Raw genomic sequence first — 19,946 nt, forward strand, 5'->3', positions numbered from 1 at the left:
GGGTATAATATAACAAAGGCTCAAAATTGCAAGAGACATTGGAGCAATGTTACATAACACAAATTTTACCTGATTGGGGATTAATTTGTATAAATATCTTTTTTTATAGCCACAATGTCAACATGATTCCCCATTTCTAAAATAATTGATTTGCTGCAATAAAGTGAAGATAACAGTATGTTCCTGTTGAATGAAAATGTATTTTCATCTCAAATGAGGAGCAGCCATAAGAAAAAGTTCAGGAACTTAAGCAAGATAGATCATATAATCATGGCAGTTTACTGTTTGAAAGCATAAAAGGCTGGGAAATGGTGCCAAAGATAAATTGTGGAAGAGGCAAAAAGGCATGACATTTTGTTTTAGAGAATAAAAAAAGAAAAGTGAGTTACACAAAAGTAAGGGCTAGTCACACATATGCTGTATTCAAGGTACAGGGGAAATACTCATATGGTGCATCTACATGTCCCTATTTTACTGCTCATTAAAGCATCGAATTAAAAAAAAGTACAATTATGCTAATGCATAGTATAATAGGCTACTGCACATTAAGCACCACTTTAAAAAGTGTGCTTTTGGTACTCCACATTAGGGCAGCCTAATGTGCAATTATTTTGTATCTCACTGTGGCAGGGCACTTTTGTACCTGCCACTTTAAGGGCCTGAACCCTGCAGCCAGCAGTTGCCTGATTAAGGAAGCCATTTTTGAGTCAGGGGCTGCCTATATAAACAGGGCATTTGCTGTTGGAAGGTCAGGGAGCAACATTTCCTGGCTGCAAGGCTGCTGAAACATCCTGGAGGTAAGGGCAGGAGCTGTAAGGGATGGTCTGAAGGCTCCTGGTCCTGAGCATGACCTAAAATTGCACCCTGCCAGGAGTGGGTGGCCTGGTGGGGCTCTCAGTGGTGTGGGAGCCCCCAGAAAATGCCAGGCTTGGTACCACCCCGGTGAAAGTTGGGGTGCCTTAACCCCAGCTCCCACCTTTGGGTGGATCAGGTGACAACAGAGGTAGAGGGGGCCAGGCATGGCTATGGACACCTGAGGCCACCCAAAGAGGGAAGTCACAAGACCCTGAGTAAAGGCGGCATTGTAGAGTCCTGAGTAGAGGGGAAGAAGAAATAGAGGGCTGAGGGCCCAGTACACATACAGACCCTGAGTATTACCTGAAAGGGGTCCAAATGTGCTTAGACCTGGTTGGGTAATTGGCTGGCCACTACCCTGGTGAGGGTCGTGGGAGAGGCCCAACAGACTTCCACCCAAGGAATGGACTAGCTAAGCCTATGGCCAAAGGGTGCTTGCTCCAAGAGGGAGCAAGAGGCAGGTGGTATAAGTGTGTGTGTGACTGGGGCCTGATGGCATGGCCTAAGCATGCTCCGGCTGTAGGCCGGAGACACTGGAACATCTGGATACCATCTGCAAGGCTTGGGCCACAGTGTAGGGGAGGTATGGAGCCACGGACAACCCCAAAAATGGGGGTGCAGTAATTGGCAGCCTACCGCCTTATTTATCAACTTATTATTTTCCAACAAGGCGTGGCGGGCGACACAGGTGGGCGGCATGCCCAGAGGCAGGTGTGGAGCTAGCTGCGGCTAGTGGGGATACCTACTTTGCCACACTCACCTTGGAGGTACTAAATTCAATGTACATTAGGAAAAGTGCATTAATGCACATGTAGATGTGCCCATAGAGACCTTTCACCTGTCCTATACTAGCCTTCCCCAAGGCCTGTTGTAGCAGGACAGTCCCTAGGGGTGCCGTGACCTCCCCTAGCACCCTACCTACCCATGCCAACTCAGGTCTTGAATGCACCCTCTATCTTGCCCGCCACACCTTTGATCTTATTATTAATGGGAGGCTGCCTTCCTGCGCACTGTGGCATGGTGCCCGCCTTACTATGCCGGGACTCTGCCCTATACACACCCTCCCCCAGGACTACTCCATATGCGCACACCCTCCCGGGACCTCCTTCCTAAGCTCACCCTCTCCTGGAGCCTTACTCACTATCCGTGCCCCCTCCCGGGGCCTGCTCAATGTCCACGCCCTCTCCCAGGCCTCTCACCCACAGACAGTGCCCCACTGGGGCCTGCTCAATGTCTGATATACGCGCCCTCTCCCGGGGCCTGCTCCAATATGCTCGCACCTCACGCGCTCCCCTGCCTGCACTTGGGCCTTCTATACTTGCGCCTCTCGTGCACCTGCCCGCACTCAGGCCTTCTGTGCCCAACTCGGGCTTCCCAAGGTTGGGGCTCAGGTGGCCTTAGCCTTACCTGGCCCCCAGACCCACCTTCTCGGGCCTATGCCCCACTGGGGCTCTTCCCAATTGGAGCTTGTCCTGATATCACCCCGCTGGGCTGGGGTCAGGATACCCCACTAAACACAGCACCCCTGTGGCGCTAGGAACACCCCCACCTTACTGTGGAGCTCCTAATGAGGCCTCCTCCACCCCTACAGCCTCACCCGGTCCTCCGGTTCGTAAATACAACAACTCACCACAACAGAAACTCCAAACCATAAGCCTACCAGCTGGAACACAAAATAAGCCCCCTGGCTATAACCTCTGTTAAGCACCACCCTGGCTACTCTCCATCTCCCTGTCTGGGTTCTCTCCACCGCGTATCCTAATGCCGACGCTCTGCTCTGCTCTGCTCTGCTCTGCTCAACAGCAGAGCTTCCTGCTGTTCAGGCTGCCGGAGGAGAACTGGTTCTGGCCTCAGCCTTCTCTGCTTATAAAAGCCAGGCCTTGCCCCTGGGCGGTCAGCTGACCCAATCAGTTGTTACGGCAACTGGCACCTGCTGCCCTGGTGAGTGGCAGCTAAGCCCCTCTTTCTACTACTCAGGACTACTATTTCCACTATCAGTAGCAGGCACCCTAGTGTCCTGCTACACCTAGCTACTATTATTCCTACTATCAGTAGCAGACACCCTAGTGTCCTGGTACACCTATCAACAGTATTTTCTTGTTAGAGCTGCAAGAAACTGCACTCCAGACAATTAAGCCCCTCTATAACTTGTGAGTTCACTAAAATCACCAATAAGACACAATGAAGAGTGACCCTGGAGTTCTACCAATGGGCATCTGAATCACCAGTCACTTTTAAAGTACTCAAGGCATTAACAGAGCGGATGATAACACAAAAGCTCTTGGTGGCAATGCATTCCCAAACCCAAATCTGATTTATTTCAGTATGAGACTATAGAGAGCTCTAGAATGTAACAAATAAAAATGGGTGAATGGTGAAGAGACATTTAGGCAAACCTGAAATGCACTCAGGCTTTTTCCCTCCCTTGCTATGAATAGACTTGGCAGAAAATTGCTGGTTACAACACTAAAAGTTGAACTCTTCCATTCACAAAACTGATAAATGGTGAGCAGATGCAGTGCAAGTTTCTACCTACCTGAATATCCCCCAGACTGATAGGAATAGTACTGGGACTGAGAAGAGCATAGAGATGGCCAAATACAATATAATTTAAAAAGAAAGAAAGAAAGGAAAAAATGATAAAGCTAGTTAAAATGTTGAAACCATTTTTTTTTCCACTTGCATTTCAAAGTTCATAAATTTTTGACTGGCTGCAAAAACTTTATGTACCCTTTGGGAAATGACCTTTTAAAGTAGTGAGATTCAAATGTTGTTGTAGCCATGGCAGTCCAGAAAATGTATGAGGCCAGGGTTTTTTGTGATACCTTTTCTTGGACCAATCTTTCTCTGCAGCTGGGAGAGAACTGACAGGCTTCTGGGCACTGACTGAGGAAGGGCAGTGTGTGCCAAAAGCTTGTCAAACCTCACTCCCAAATGTATAGTTGGGCCAACAAAAGACATCACAAGAAACATCTCTTGTTATAGTAACAATTAGAATCTATTCTGGGGATAACTGATTCAATATGGCAGAGTTTTATTTACTGTTTTTGGGGCACAAAAGGCAAGACAAACTAAGGGTGTTGCAACTTTTCTGTTTTCTTCAATAAATAGACACTTAAAATGGAAAATATTCATATACAGATCTGTCACTGATGTCAGGTTAGTTGCTCTTTTGGTATCATTACTAAGTGCAAACAAAAAATGGTCAAGAAAGTCTGAATTCAGACAAAACCTTTCATCCATCTCTCATATTTAACCATATTATGGAAGCTTCCTTATCTTTCCCCTTATCGTAGGCAAAATTGCCCTCTAGCATTTACATGGTAGTCCTTGAATAATATTCTGCGGACTCAAGTTACTAACATCCCATATTCAGACAGTCCTTGAATCTTGTGTTGGTTCATACCCGGACCTGTATCTGACTATCCCTGTTGTTCTGTCCACCCTATCCACTCTTTCCTGGAAGCTTCTACTAACTTCAGAGAATGGTCTGAGTATATTAGGCAACAGGTGTATAGTGCTGGAAGGATCCTGGTACATGTAAAAGATTTTTTTTCCTATATGGGGCACAGTACAGAGAAGACAGGGTAATGGAGCTTTTAACTCTCCCTGGATGCAAGGATTACTAAAAATGACTTTTATTTTTTCCTACTTCTAAACCATTTCTTCACCATTTGTGATCTGAAATCCTATTTTCCTTGTTCAATACTTCCAAAGGTTCTACACATTTAGCTTATTTTTCAGACGCTTCTCATTTCACTTGCTGGTCTGCCTAACCTTATTTACATTTAATGATGTAGCTGAGTCTGAGGGTGGGCGTTGGTGCTTTAATGCTTGTGACTCAAAAGAGGAAGTAAATATTTGCATTATCACAGAAACATTATAGGGAAGCATATGCAGAATCCAGCTGACACCACACTTACTGATGGAGGGCACTGCATTTGAATAGTCTAAAGGCTTAAAATGCATGAAGTGAATACATAGAATATTTCAAAAGAGATTATATTTTATCATGAGTCATATGGTGAAGGTCAGTCCAGACAGAGAACGCTGTTTGAAAAAATGAATAGGCTTGAAGACCAGTGTCTTTCATCTTTTTTAATAAGCTGTTTTAGACAAAACCTATTCAGAGGGCAAAAGGGGAGTCTTTTAGCATTGCTAAGAAATAAGCCACAATCCCAGATATTCAATAATAAGGCAAGCTTGTCAAGCTGTCATAGAAGAAGCACGAGACTTTGCATACAGCCAGTTAGCCTTCATGTAAGCGTCTTAACTACCTTCTCTGCAGCACTGTGTGTTTGAGATTAATAGTAGGCCCTGGGAACTTAAACAGAAGATTTACCAATGAAATACAGTGCTGACTAAATTATCCTGTAAACAAAATGAAATTCTCTAAAGCTCCAAATTCCTGGAAGGTCTAAACTGAAGCCAGGAGTGAAAGAAGGAAAGCAAGCAGCCAAGAAAATTATTGCATTTTTTCATAATTTATTTCTCAATCAACAGAACATTTACCTTTTGTTTGTGCTGGCTGTGAGTAAAAAAGGTATTACAGATTGAGAGAGGGAGAGAAAGACATTCTCTTCCCTAAAGAGGGACAGCATTGTTATTCAAAGCTGAACTGAAGATTTGATTCATAAATATCAGAGGTGCAAACCCAAAGTAACTCAGTACCAGATCCATGAAAAAATGTAGGATGTGTCTACCTGTTTAATGCTATGTAGAGTTACCCAAGCTAGTTAGCTGAAAGCAGTGTAGTCATGCTATTATATCAGTCCATCTGGGGTAATATATTCTGCTTCTTAGCATGACTAATTAGGCTGGACAGAGTGTTGAACTACTATGACCATACTGCTTCCATTACTTCAGTTAACTCTTTCAGGTACCACTCATCTTTTCATAATGGCTTAGTGCTTAGAATAGTCACAGACAAAATGGGAGACCTGGATTATAAGCCTTCTGTAGGCAAAAAGTAACCAAAGCCACATCACCTTCCAGGAAGAGTGCCTAGCTAACAGGCTTAGACAGGATGAGGGCGTTTTCCACACTTTCAGCTGAAGTTGGCTCCCTGTACAGAATAACATGAAAGATTCATCAGGCTAGAGGGAAAATGAGTGAGGAAGAGTATGACTTTATCAAGGTATTGTCCCAGGAAGTGGGAGTCCTATTCCTGCTCCTAAACTGTTTATGTTTTTTAACTTTAATGCAGATTGCTGTCTCTGTGGGTTACAGCTGGTCAAGGTGCACCTACCAGACAGAGCCACTTAAAAGACTTAGGAGTGGGGATGCCTAACCTGTAAGTACTGAATGGTCAAAGGAGTTAGGCTGTCAGATGCAAACCGATTTTGGATACGTTCTGGGTTCTGCCATCCTTAGAGTGCACATCAAAGGAAGAAAACTTGAACATCATGCTTATGTTGGACATGTGAAGCCAATTAGAGTTGCTGGAGAAAGTTATCCATTTTTTTTAATATACATGTCACAGTAACTCAGAAAAAATTAAGTTCATTTGCTTTTATGAGATACATTTTGGGGGATTTTAACCAACAAATACAGCCTAAGTCAAATACTATGTAATATTTTTTATTTATGCATGAAATTTACCCGATATTGAAGCCAATGCAGAGCCCTTACAGCACATTAACCCCTTGCATTGGACCTAAATCACTATGAAGTGGCTTCTAGGCCTTTTTCTGTTCCTTGGCTCTGGGCAGAGAAGTTCATCCAGAGAACCAATGGAACTACTCACTAACTCTGCAATTATATGTAGTTATAGGAGCCGTAGTTTTTGATGGCTTCATTGTAGGGTTGCACTGATTGTGATGTTAGTGAAGATACGTTGGCAGGTTTGCAGATGTTGTTTAGGCAGGTCTCACTTGGATTGATGTTTTTTGATCATCAGGGAGTTTGTTTCTGATGATGAGTTGGGTGAAATTGCGGGTACCAATCAACAAACACCGAGTAAAAAAAAGAGGTGGCAAGCAGAGATGTGCAGCATGTTTGAGAGGGCTATTGTTGGGTATGATAAGTTAGCTGTAACGATATCTTATGATGCAATATGGATTCCGCATAAGTGTTAGACCCTGACTCCATGCGGTGCCCAACGACTAGGGAGATGACGATCCAATTACCCGTGGATCCTGTTACTCATTAGCCCTAACAATAAGGATAGTTAGCTGTTCCTAAAACATATCCCCACTGAAATCAAGATGATCCTGGAAAGCATTTCATAAAAAGTATCAATATGATGGAAACTTTCATGATAAGTAGAGCAGGGTAGAAATTTTCTGAAAACCATTTTTCTCATTGGAAGATGCTGATTCATTTGAACATAAAATGTTCATGAGAAAGGACTGATTTGCATCCAATTCTCTAGGGGGGAAAAAAAAACTTAACATTACCACAATGAAAAAAATCATCTGCATTTCATTCAGAAATTTAAATTGACTATAATAAAAAAAATCAAACTTGGAACAAAGACATTTCAATTGATCTCATTTTTTCATCTTTCATTTGCCAAAAACAAGTGGGGGGTGTTTAAAAATGGAGTGGGAGCAGAGCATTTCAGTACATTACTTTGGGGGGGGAGGGGCACCAGGAATTCCATTTCCCATCCACTAATGAATGCAAACTGGGGTAAGGGCAAGGAGAGGCACTATGTGAGCAGTAGTGAGAAGCCACAGCAGTAATTCAAGACATGTTGAGGTTGTTGTGACTAATCTTTTCTTAATTTAACCTGGTATATACATAAATGCCAAACCACAGTTTTTGCACCATAGCAACATCATTATCTATATAAATGAGGAAAGGACCTCAGGATCAAGCTGGAGGCTGAGAATCTCCTTTCCGATGCTTGTTTGTTAATATTTCATCACTGCAGCTCCATTGTACTCTGTGAAGTTAGTCCTGATTTAACCTTAAATGGGATGACGATCATGCCTTCTATCAGAAAGTTAGCACATGCTTTTAGGTGGTCAAGCTATTGACACACTTTTCATAGTATGCCAATGGCAAACATGGCAAAGAAGACTTTGATCGTTTCCCTAGATCACCATTTAACTGCAGATGTGTCATGTCATTAGAGACATTTAAATAAGCAGATTGCTTTTGTGGATGTAGTTAAACTGGAAATCTAATTTTCTCATTTCAACTGTTTTGCATATTTTAATCACTTTTTCTATCCTAATCCATGATTAGCTGCAGTTCCATCTGGGGTGATATATTTGAAGGAAACAAAATGAATATGAAAATCAATATTCTATTTACTGCCCTCTTCCAAAGTAATCTATATTCCTTTAAATGGCTGCTGAAGGAAATACTGAAACATCACTCTGTGTATACAAATAGACACCAGATAATATACACTCCACTGTAGCTTAGATACTGCAAATGAGCCAGTGCAGTGTGCTTAACACTAGCATGCAGATGTACAGTAAGCAGACTTTCCACTGGGGGTTTCCATTCAGCACTTATTGCTTGTTACTATCTTTCATAGGTATACCTTTCATAGGTATACCTTTCATAGGTATACAGCAGCACTGGTGCAGAATACTTGGACATGGAGGGAAAAAAAACCCATTCAGCTCCAAGTCAGTAAATATTTTAAATGGGGCTATTATTAGTTTCTTAAATCTTGCCTATCACGTGCTTCTTCACAATGGGACCTCAGAATAAATGTCAAGAATAATTAACCGACATTTGGCAAAAATCCCCACAGAAAGAAACTGCCGTTCTATATATCTCCCAGCAGGAATTTCAGAATTTTTTCATTATATTTCCCTTTTATTGCCCAGAAACGAGACTCTGACAAGATTCTTCCTGGAGCTGAGCTCCTTTTTTTCCTTGGTAAACATCAAATGTGTAAAAATCTTATTTTATTGTCACTTTCATTAATATTTTTTTCTGAAAATGAGCCAGTTTCTGATCCCAGTGAGGCCAATGGCAATGTGACTGACAGCTTCAATGGAAGAAAGAGCAAGTGTAATGATAATTAGCAAATAGTACAGTGGAGTTCTCAAGCTATCCCTTTGTGCTATGTGCTGTTCTTTTTTATCTATCTTTTTCTTGTTTAGATTTGATTTGCCTATTGTGTAAAAACCAAAACAACCCCTCCCTCCCAGCCCCATAAAGTACATAAAGAATAAGTTTCTGTATTTATATAATGTATGATTGTTAGTCTTATTGAAAGGTAAGGAAAAAAAGTTATGAATCATGAAAACATTGTTGAGTGAAAGAGCATTATCCCATAGCTATAGAAATATTAGGCTTTAAACAGGGAGGACCAAGCAATGAGTATGCAATTTGTCTTTTCCCAGCTGATTGGCACAAGAACTGGACATTTTTGCACTAGAGCAGAAGAATGCTTTTCCTAATGAATACATTTGCTGAAAAATGTGGTCTTAGTTTTCTTAAAACTATTTGCAAATTGAGCCAATGTTATATGTTAAATGAGAGAATAATTTAGGCTAGGACAAAATAATTCAGGGCTAGATTAACAAAACTAGTAGAGGAAGGCCCCACAGTGCTTTCTTCTCTCATCTAATGTATAAGGGTCCTGGGTTCAATTTTATCTGTGCCTGAAGGCATTCAAATTCACGTCTGCTCTCAAAGTGATCAAACTACCAGGCTACAGGATATTCTAATACTACTTTAGTGCTTATCCTATTGTATCAAACTAATTAAAAACCAACTGCAGCAGATACGGGAACCCATACGTCCCAGCTTACAGGAGAGAGGCCTAAATACTAGACTACATTCCCACTTGCTTATTCTGTGTGTAGGTGGCAATTAAAAGGTTTCATACAAAATGTATGAACTCCAACAGGAGGGAGTAAAAAAACCTCATCCACCTGCAGATTACTCTTTTGCTTTAAGACAATTGCCTGGGAAATAAGTGATTCAAGTTCAGATTCTTTTCTAACTTGCTCTGGATAGGCATGTGAACCGACATCTGAGACGAAGAACAAGAGTCTTTCTCTAGCCTACTGGCTAGGGCTCATCACATCTTGGCAGGTGAAGTATAGGGGCTTGAATCCCCTCAGGCAGAAAAGCAGCTTGGAGATGAACACTAACCCTTTTATCACTTGCCTAAAAGGAACCTCCTCTTACAGCAGTGTTTTGAATATAGTCCTTCGTTTCATTTGCTTTTCTTACAGAAACCTGACACAAATAATTTCCTTTGAGTTCAAATGGGACATTATGTTTGTTAGCTTTTTCATTTTGACCCAATACAAAAACAAAAGGCATTTTTACTATCCATTCAACTGGAACCAAATTTTATTTTGTTTAACTGCCTGCCAAATTTCCCAAAGCAGATGTTAGCAACCCCCCTATTCTGTGCCACTTCTATGTGCCATAGATAGCACTTCTATGATTTAAGTGATACCTAATGTTTATGTTTATCTTTTGTCTGAATGTAGAATGTCATGACATGTGGAAAGGAAAGGAAAACATCTTCCAGAGAATGGTCTATAAGATGACAAAGTAAAAAGAAATTGGGGGGGTGGGGGAAACAACATTGTTTCATTCACAACAGTAAAATAATGATATAGTGATTACGTTCTGGGAGGTGGTGTTTTGGTTACAGAAAAAGAGTAAATTTGTCCAGTTAGCTGCAATTATATGTGTGTGCATGTGTATGATATATATTTGCAACACTTGCCTTCACACATTCTCTCTGTCTCTTTTTTTGACATGCATATATCATACACAAACCAGATATACAAGCCTTTAGCACACTTAGCAACTCTAAAAATCTGCCTTGTTTTGACATTCAGATTATGTGCTATTCATCTGTAAAATAATGACATCCTCTGGTATGCCTCTATAATGACATTGATCTTTGCTATAAGGATATAAGTTATAAGACACCCAATATGCATAAGGCAGCCAGTAAGCTCATTGTAATTTCCATTTCAGGCATTGATGACCAGCCCAAAGCAAACACTGCAAGATATCTGGTTAGGCCTGCAAACCCACATAGTATTTATGATTTTTTCTTTTCCCCTTTGATGCAGTCCAGTGTTTCTGCAATGGTGATTTTGGAAAAATTCACTGCTGGGTATTTATTTATTCATTTGTATAACAGACAACGAACATCCTATCAAATCATTAGTAATGGGCTCTTACAGAAATAGTACTAACCATTCAGTCTACAAACTTCTAAGAGACAGGGCTCAGCAGAAGCCCAAAGAGCAATTCAGAAGTGGCTATTACTGAAATCTGTTTCTTGAAATAAATTAAAATTCTAATATTGTTTTTTAATGTGAAATGCCTCAGAAAACAGCAGTGTCCATCAGTTAAAATGCTTGAAAAACATGTTTGTAGTAAACCCATGCTAGCTATAGGTATGTCTTGTACCCAGGATTTAAATAACACAATTATCCATTTGAAGATATTCTACTTTACTCCTTGTTTTCTCTTTTGTGAAGTATTCTCTCCCATATAGGCCATCATAATCTAAAGTTATAATCACAGTTCAAAAAATCCCCAGGCAAGCATCAGGAAGACTGGAAAAGAAATAAATGAGCTAGGTCTTTTTCTTTTCTCTCCCCCAACTTGATAAATAAGGATAGTCCAGGATGTCTCATCATGGTGGGAGCTCATGGCTAATGTGGAAGTGTTGGTGTGGATATACTGGGACCATAACCTTTCAGCTTGATAGCTTCTGCACTGAAGCCTAAGAAGAATGACATCAGGCTTGTCTTGCTGATGACAAAGGACTAGGATAACTAATCACTACTATTTTGCATTAAGTCTGCTTCTCATCTATAGGAGCAAACTAGAAGTCAAACCTTCTTCCCTTACAAAAATATTAGAGAAGTTTGATTCTGGGTTTTGAAGAGGATCTGAATATCTTGATTTAAGACTAGGAATATTTGAGGCAAACTAACGGCACAAATCCTAAACCCAAACTTTGCCACCAGTCCATCTCTGTTTAATAACGTCATCCTTTCCTTTCTTAGTCTTACTAATATCACTTTCAGCACCGTAAATGATCTAGGCATACTTTCTGAGATGCAACTTTCTTATCTCTCCTGGCAGAAAAAAAAATTAGATGCCACAATCACACATCTAGGACCTAAACTTTAACCCATCCTGAACACAAACATTTATAAATGAAAGGTCAGTAACCATGATACTGGTAATCCCATGCATCATTATTAGTCCCATAGTTATTAGTGACTATTGATATGATTATTAGGTAATCTTTTTATGAATGATATAAGAAAATACTCCCTTATTTCCTCTTTTATCCTAATTATTGATGTACCCTGAACTGCACAGGGTATGTAAATCCATTGCTCAAATTTAAAAATCTAAAAATGTACCTTTATTATTTTCTGCACTTCTAAAAACTGCCTCTGTAGAAACAGCCCATAAGCAATTAAACTTAATGCCAAATATTCATTGTATTAATTTCTAATGGGATACATGAAATAAAAGAGTTAAACCTCAGTAGATTCTGAATACTTATTTCATTTACTCATGTTAATCAAAGATTTTTGATTTAAAAGAGGAATTTTGCCAAGTCATGATTATATTTTAAACACTAAGAAAATGGGAGAAAAAAAAAATTGAGAAAGAAAGAGAGACAAAAATACATGGGTTGAATTCTGAGAAGCCACTTATTTTTAAAAGAAAACAGACAGGACAGTGATAACCCATGTGTCACACACTTTCTCATGATAGTTAAAATGAAGGATATCATCATACTCCTGCAGTTTATTCAGTTATGTTCTGTATTTGGTAAATTGAATAAAAAATACAGCCTGGCAACTAGCATCTGTGTTTTACCCAACCTGTCCTGAGCAAGGTCAGTAATTAGGAGAGCTAGATAAAGAACGTTTCCAATAGACAGTGGGCATAAATAACACAAATATGCATTTGCTTTCACCTCTCTTTTACCAGTTTTCTATGAACAAATATACAGGTGATGGTTTTTTCACACCTATGTTCACAGTTAATTAAATATGTGTTTACCAAAAGCTTTAGATAAGAGGTATTAAGATGTCACACCTGAAACCACTTGAATTTCTCTATATTTACTTGTAAAAAAATCAGTCAGCCAAACATCAGCAGAAACAATGCATGGGATAAATTCCAATTAAGATCCCTGTCCTTACATGACAGTTTTCCGGCTGCATAAGTAGTGTTTTGTGCACTTGCACACAACTTACGATTTTGTTACCCTTGGATTGGTGATGTTTAAGTGTCCATGTAGATTGAGCATGTTCAGTAGGCATGCACTGTCTGGGCACATATGCGGCTGCATATGTGTGTACACCCTGGGAAGGAGGGGTTGTCTCATGTTTTAGCCTTGACAGATGAGTGGTTAGGGCACTTACTAAGGAAGTAGGAGAACTGGGTTATAGGTAGCCTCTGTCCCCAGGAGGTTTGAAGGTGTATCTCTTTGATGTCCTAGCATAGTACATTAACCACCCTGGTAGAGGTCAAGTAGCATTCAGCTGCTTCTGTAGTGCATTTTGCATTTACAGTACTAGTTATTAGATAAAATGGATAGAGAGTAGCATGGTGGGGAAGTATGTCTCCCATTGGAATCAAAGCTCCAGGCTAGAACCAAGGCCTCTTCTCCTACAGGACAACAGCTTGGTCTCTGAGCCACTCACCATCTAGTATGATGTCTTTCAGAAGGCTATATTTTCATGACTTACACAATTAAGAGACCTGTGCATGTTAACATCCAGGATGTAGCCTACTGCATATGTTCAGTCGTTGTATGCACATTTACACATCCACAAAGCAAGCATAACAGAATTGCCACCTGCCCATAAGTGCCAAAAAATGCCTAGAAAACTGCCAGTTGGGGTCACAAAGGGATACGTTTCCTCCCAGGATGACTCAAGTGACTAGTCACAAGCACCAAGAGTACTATGTAGTGGGAGATATAATTGAAATTAAGATCTTATGAACAACCCACACATTGAAACATGTTGATACAAGGTACCTTTCAAATTGCAAACACTTTTTCAGTAAAGGAATATGAAATCTGTAACAAATAGGGCTATCTCCAAAATAAATGTTTATGTGAGGAAGGACAGAACTCAGTGGTATCTCTAAGCCATTTTCCTGCCTATGTGTAACTCCAGGGCAGTTCCAAGCAGTGATGTCATTCAAGGAAGTATTTTCCTTCCCAGATTTCCATGCTCACCAAGGGAACACATCCATTACGATGATGTAGCATGCTCCATTCCACTGTCTTCCACCTATGAGAGTGGTACCTTGTAGTGTGTGTAACTGCTTTCTAGTACCAGTATCCAGATCACAATCTGGCATTGAGGCTAAGAATTTCAAAAGAACCTGGCAGAATTATTTGTCCTGTGGACCAATATAACAAAGCCCAACTTTGATCTCTCCTTTTGCTAATTATTTCATGCCTTATTCTTCATGATTATTATTCTTACGATATAATTTCTGCCAAAGACTCAAAGACTACTTTTCCCCTGTGTATTCAGGAAAAGTGCCAAAACTCAGTCCGCACTGGAATAAAAAATATTCTGAAACTCACCTCCTGGGAGCCCCTAATCATTCTGAGTACTGTGTACACTGAAGTGACAGCTGTCATCCACTGTCATTTGCATTGGAGAAATACTGATATTACATGTAAACACTTGACAGTGAAAGCTTAGCAGGTACTTAGCCCAAGATCCCTTTTTGCTTTGCCAGAGCTGATGTGTGCTGTTTATGTCTAACAACTATATTATTATAGTTATTGAGCAAAACAGCTGCAAAATTGAATGTTTGTTTGCTTCCCATTGGCTTGCTTGAGATCAGGTGATGTCAAATTACAAGTTCTGCTGCTTGTATAGGAGATTGAGATTGTTCTGATTTTTTAATCCCATAATTATTTTTAAGCCACCCCATTTTCCCAATTGTGCAATAAATAAAAGATGGAAGCTGTGATACAGAAAATGAATATTGACTACAGAAATGCAAATGACCTATTTACAGTATATCAGTGATTTTAGTTATACATTCTATTACAAGCCTCATATATGAAACTGGATATGCAGGAATGAGGGGAATGTGAAGGGATACAGCCATAGTGCAAAAGCAGGGATTACTCGAGCCGCTTCTGAGCAAGCCATACAGTCAATATGTTTCAAAGTAGTTTGAAGCAGTGCAGTTAGCAATTTTTGTTTATGGCTGATCCAAAAGAAACTATCACTTATTAATCTCCTACTGACTGCTTCCAGGAACCAGCAGGAATAGATAGTGCAGGGCTGATGATGGCCTAATGTTCCCCTAAATCACCTCACCATGCTGACTTGGGCCATACAGCACAACTGTGTGTGTCACTCAGGTTCCCTCCACCAGCAGCAGGCCCCATTCTGATATGAATTTATCAAGCCAGTCGGAGTAGGGATCCTATTGGTTTTCAATGTAGCTTCAAGGTGCTATTAAAAAATTCATAATTAATCATTATAAAATAAGGACTTCTTTTATAATTGTGGAAAGGAGGTTCTTATGAGGTGGCCAGGGAGGAAAGGGCAACATGGAATAGAAGGGCTGTGGGAGGCAACAACATCGCTGTAAGTGAAAATAAACTGTATGTAAAAATAAGAAAATAGGCCGCTTGCAGATGTGGGGAAAAAGAAACCACGGCACTTTCCTTGAACTTCTGCATGATCCCACGCCAAGCCCAGCACATGCCCAGAAGATGCAGTGCATTAGTTGCACCCAGCTTTCCCAACGTCTGTATAGATGAGGTACTAGATTTGACAGAAACAAATTAAAAATGCTTGTGCACCAATGCAAGAAATCTGGATGATGAAATGGAGGAACTAGAATTCCTGATGCCTAACACAAAAATGAATATTATAGGAATATCTAGAGCAGTGCTTTTCAAGCTTTTTCATTTGCGGACCCCTAAAAAATTTAAAATGGAGGTGCAGACCCATTTGAATTCTGAGTGTGGGTATTCACATAATTTTTGACTGAACATAGTCATCTTTTATAAACTCCTTAGACATAAGTTCCTTAGACTCTCAGGTTCTGCAGACCACAGACTGAAAACCACTGATCTAGAGAATAGAGGAGTAGAAGCCATTGCTGGATTACAGCTATTAAATCATTAAAATATAGAAAAATAGGGATTTCAAGAGATCATAAAGTCAAAACCCCTGCTCAAGCCAAGATCAACCCTGTCTAAACCATCACATCCAAGAGATTCCCTAGCCTGCTCTTGAAAACTTCCAGTGATGGAGATTCTACAGTCTCCCTAAGTAATCAGTTCCAGAGCCTAACCATCCTCCCAGTCAGAAAACTCTTCCAAATATCTATCCTAAATGTTTCTTCCCTGCAATTTAAAACCATTACTTCTCACCCTGTTCAATGTAGCTGCAGAGAATAGTCTATCCCCACCCCACACTCTTTATAATAACTACTCAGGTGTCTGAAGACTGTTATTGAATCCTCCCCTCCTCTAAGTCTCTCTCTAAACTCAGTTCTTCAGACCTTTTCTCCTAAACCACACTTCCTAGAACTCTAAACAATTTTGTTCCTCTTCCCTAAACTCTTTATGTCTATATTTTTCTTTAACTATGGTACCTAAAATGGGACAAAGTACTCTTGATACGGCTTCATGGAAGAGTATGGAAGAATCACTTCCTTTAACTTGCAGGTAACAATCCTATTAATACAACCTTGCTATGCTATGACCATTTTTTTTTTTCAAAAATACCATAATATTGATTGGGAACCATGCGGGGTGGTAGCTGCTGCCTAAGGCTGATGTGAGGTGACCATCCTCTCTGCTCTGTTCTATCACCTGCTTCTGCAAATATCCTTAAATAAAGTTTTGCAAGGGTGAAAACAACCATGAGTATGTTCTTTGTTCAAGTGTGGGGAATCTGCTGAACCCAGGAGTTCGGTTCTAAGACACCAATTAAGAACATTTTTCCAGTATATAAAAATCATTATCAATCCTAATTCTGTCCTTCAAGTGTCTTCAACTGCATCCAACTTGGTGTCATCTGCAAATTTACTATGGGTGTACCTAGTCCTATCTTCAATTAATGAAGACACTAAACAGTACTAAACCCAAGACAGACCCCTGGGGAACCTTACTAGATACCTCATCCCAATTAGACATTGAGCTGTTTATGTGGTTGTCATCCAGCCAGTTATGTATCCATCTTATATCCCATTTACCTTGCATTTCCTTAGTTTACTAAGAAGAATATCATGGAAGAGATTGTTAAAAGCTTTGGTAAAGCCAAGACACATCATATCCACTCCTCTTGTCACATACACAAATTCTGACACCTTGTCAGAAGAGGAAATAAAGTTGGAAAAGTATATCTTAATTTTGATAAATTCATGTTAGTTATTCCTGATCACCTTATTAAGGATAGCAAGGTAATCCAGAAAAACCAATATGAATTTAGAATTATGTGCTTAGGCACTTGGGAGCCAGGAGAGGTGGAGGGATCCAGGCACACGTGTGTCCCACATGCACGTGTGCTCCCTTACCTGACCCTAAGCAGAGGCAGACGCAGCAGCAGCAGAGCCAGCAGTGGGGGCAGCAGCAGCTGATCCCGCTAAGGTAAGTGAGCAGAGGGACCGGATGCAGCTGAGCCAGATCCAGAGGGGAAGCCCCCTGGATCCCTCTTAGCTGAGCCGGTATGGAGCCGTCCTCCCAAGCCGCACTGTGCAAACAAGTGTGCTCTGTAAGAGCGCATTGGCGTTTGCATTGGCGTTCGCACTGGCGGGCGAGCAGGAAGGGCCAGGAGGGAGACTCCTGCTAGGGCAAGGCAAAGGCACTGCACTAAGCCATAAACAAGCAGCAACTCCTACAATGGTGTTGACACGGAGTGCTGCCAGGGCCCCTGCCTGGGGGGGGGTGCATCCTACCCGGGGCTTGTCTGAGGTCTCCACCCAAACACAGCCCATGGGGGGGCTGGCATCCCCCCACCCCCTGGCTTGCAGGAGTTGCCCAGCAAGGCCTGGGAGGGCAGGGATTGGGAACCCCACACCTGTCTTGCAGGCGCCTGCCTTACGGCCCTGGAGGTGCAGGTGAGGGAGCTCCAAAAGGAGGTTAGCAGGCTGAGGGGAATGAGGGAGGCAGAGGATGAAATTGATAGGTATTTCCTTTCCCTGCAGGGACACACCCAAGGAAGAAGCACCTCGGGAAGTGCCCTCCACTGCAGAGTGCCAGACGGTCACCTCCAGAACCAGGACTGCTCATAACACAGCAGTACCAGTTCCTCCAGTCCAGCTGGAGAACAGGTAAAAGGCCCTGGTAACTCTGGAGGAGAAGGAAGGAGAGGAGGCAACCAGAGAGGAGGTAACTCCACACTCTCCATGATCCAAGCAGGCCAAAGGAGCCCAGCAGTCCCGGAGGAAAAAGTGTTGAGAGATCATCATAGGCGACTCCATCCTGAGAGGTACAGAGGACCCAACACATGACGGGTGGTGAATATCAAGGGCTATAGGCTGCACAGGAGGGATAGGACAGGGAGGAAAGGTGGGGGCATGGTGCTCTACATTAAGGAGGAATACACATCCTCGTCAATTAGCAAAGAATCAGAGGAGGGGCACTCTAAAGTGCTCTGGGTTAGAATACAAGGCAGTCGAGGGGAAAGAGATTTAATGGTGGGGGTCTACTACAGACCACCCAACCAAGGGAAAGAGCTAGACCAGGAATTCTTAAGTCAACTCACGGAGGTAGTTAGGTCAAAGGCCGTGGTCATCATGGGCGATCTGAACTTTCCAGACATCTGCTGGGAAGAGCAGTCAGCCAGGTCTGACTGCTCACGTAGGTTCCTAGCCAGAATGCAGGACCTCCGTCTAACCCAGGAGGTGCACAGCTCCATCAGGGGAGACACCTTGTTAGACCTCGTGCTGGCCTGGTGAGGGGGCTGCGGTTCCTCGACCACCTGGGTGACAGCAATCATAGCCTGCTGGAATTCACCATCCAGCACAAGGTGGCAAGGGCCTACAGCAAGGCAGCAGCCCTAGATTTCAGGAGGGCAGACATCAATAAGCTAAGGAGAATAGTCAGGGAAGCACTGAGGTCCTGGAGGGGAGGGGAGCCAAGTGTCCAAGAAGAATGGTTGCTTTTTAAGGAGACGATCTTCCAAGCCCAAAGGGAGGTAATCCCAACACCGATCAAAGGGAGCAGGAGGGCACAAAAGCCCCCATGGCTCACCAAAAGCATCTGGGAATGTCTCTTAGCTAAAAGGGAGGCGCACACCCAGTGGAAGGGAGGGATTATACTGCGGTTGCTCGGAGATGCAGGGGGGCGGTCAGGAAGGCCAAGATGGAGATGGAACTGGGACTAGCTTCCCATATCAAGGACAACAAGAAGTCCTTTTTTAAATACGTAGGGGGCAAAAAGAAGGTTCCAGGTAACGTGGGGCCCTTGCAGGACATGGTAGGAAATGTGGTTGTCATACCAGAAAACAAAGCTAACATATTCAACTATTTCTTTGCCTCCATTTTCCTGAGCAGGGACTGGAATAGCCACCCCCCTCTGGGCCTCCCTTAGACCCCAGGGGAGGTGCACGTAAGCGAAGGGTTAGTGAGGGAACTTCTGGAGGGACTGGATGTATTCAAATCAGCTCATCCGGATGATCTCCACCCCAGAGTACTGAGGGAATTAGCTGCGGCCATTGTGGGACACCTGGCACGGCTTTACAAGCACTCGTGGTGCTCTGGTGTGGTGCCAGAGGACTGGAAGAAGGCCAGTGTGGTTCCCATCTTCAAAAAGCGGAGGAAGGAGGACCCAGGAAACTATAGGCCGGTTAGTCTTACCTCAATCCTGGGCAAGCTTTTTGAGAGAATTATTCTGCCACATGTCCACGAGGGGCCAGCAGGGGAGATTATGCTTAGGGGCAACCAACATGGGTTCATTAGAGGCAGGTCCTGTCAGACCAACCTGATGGCCTTCCATGACCAGGTCACCAATTCCTTAGATGCAGGAGTAGTAGTGGACATAGTCTTCCTGGACTTTCGGAAGGTCTTTGACACTGTCTCTCACCCCATTCTCATTAAGAAACTGGGGGACTGTGGTGTCGACACCTGCACAGTCAAACGGGTCGCCAACTGGCTGGAGGGCCGCACCCAGAGAG

The sequence above is a fragment of the Crocodylus porosus genome, unplaced genomic scaffold, assembly GCF_001723895.1.
Source record: "Crocodylus porosus isolate Cpor-Errol unplaced genomic scaffold, CroPor_comp1, whole genome shotgun sequence".
In the NCBI taxonomy this organism is placed as follows: Eukaryota; Metazoa; Chordata; order Crocodylia; family Crocodylidae; genus Crocodylus; species Crocodylus porosus.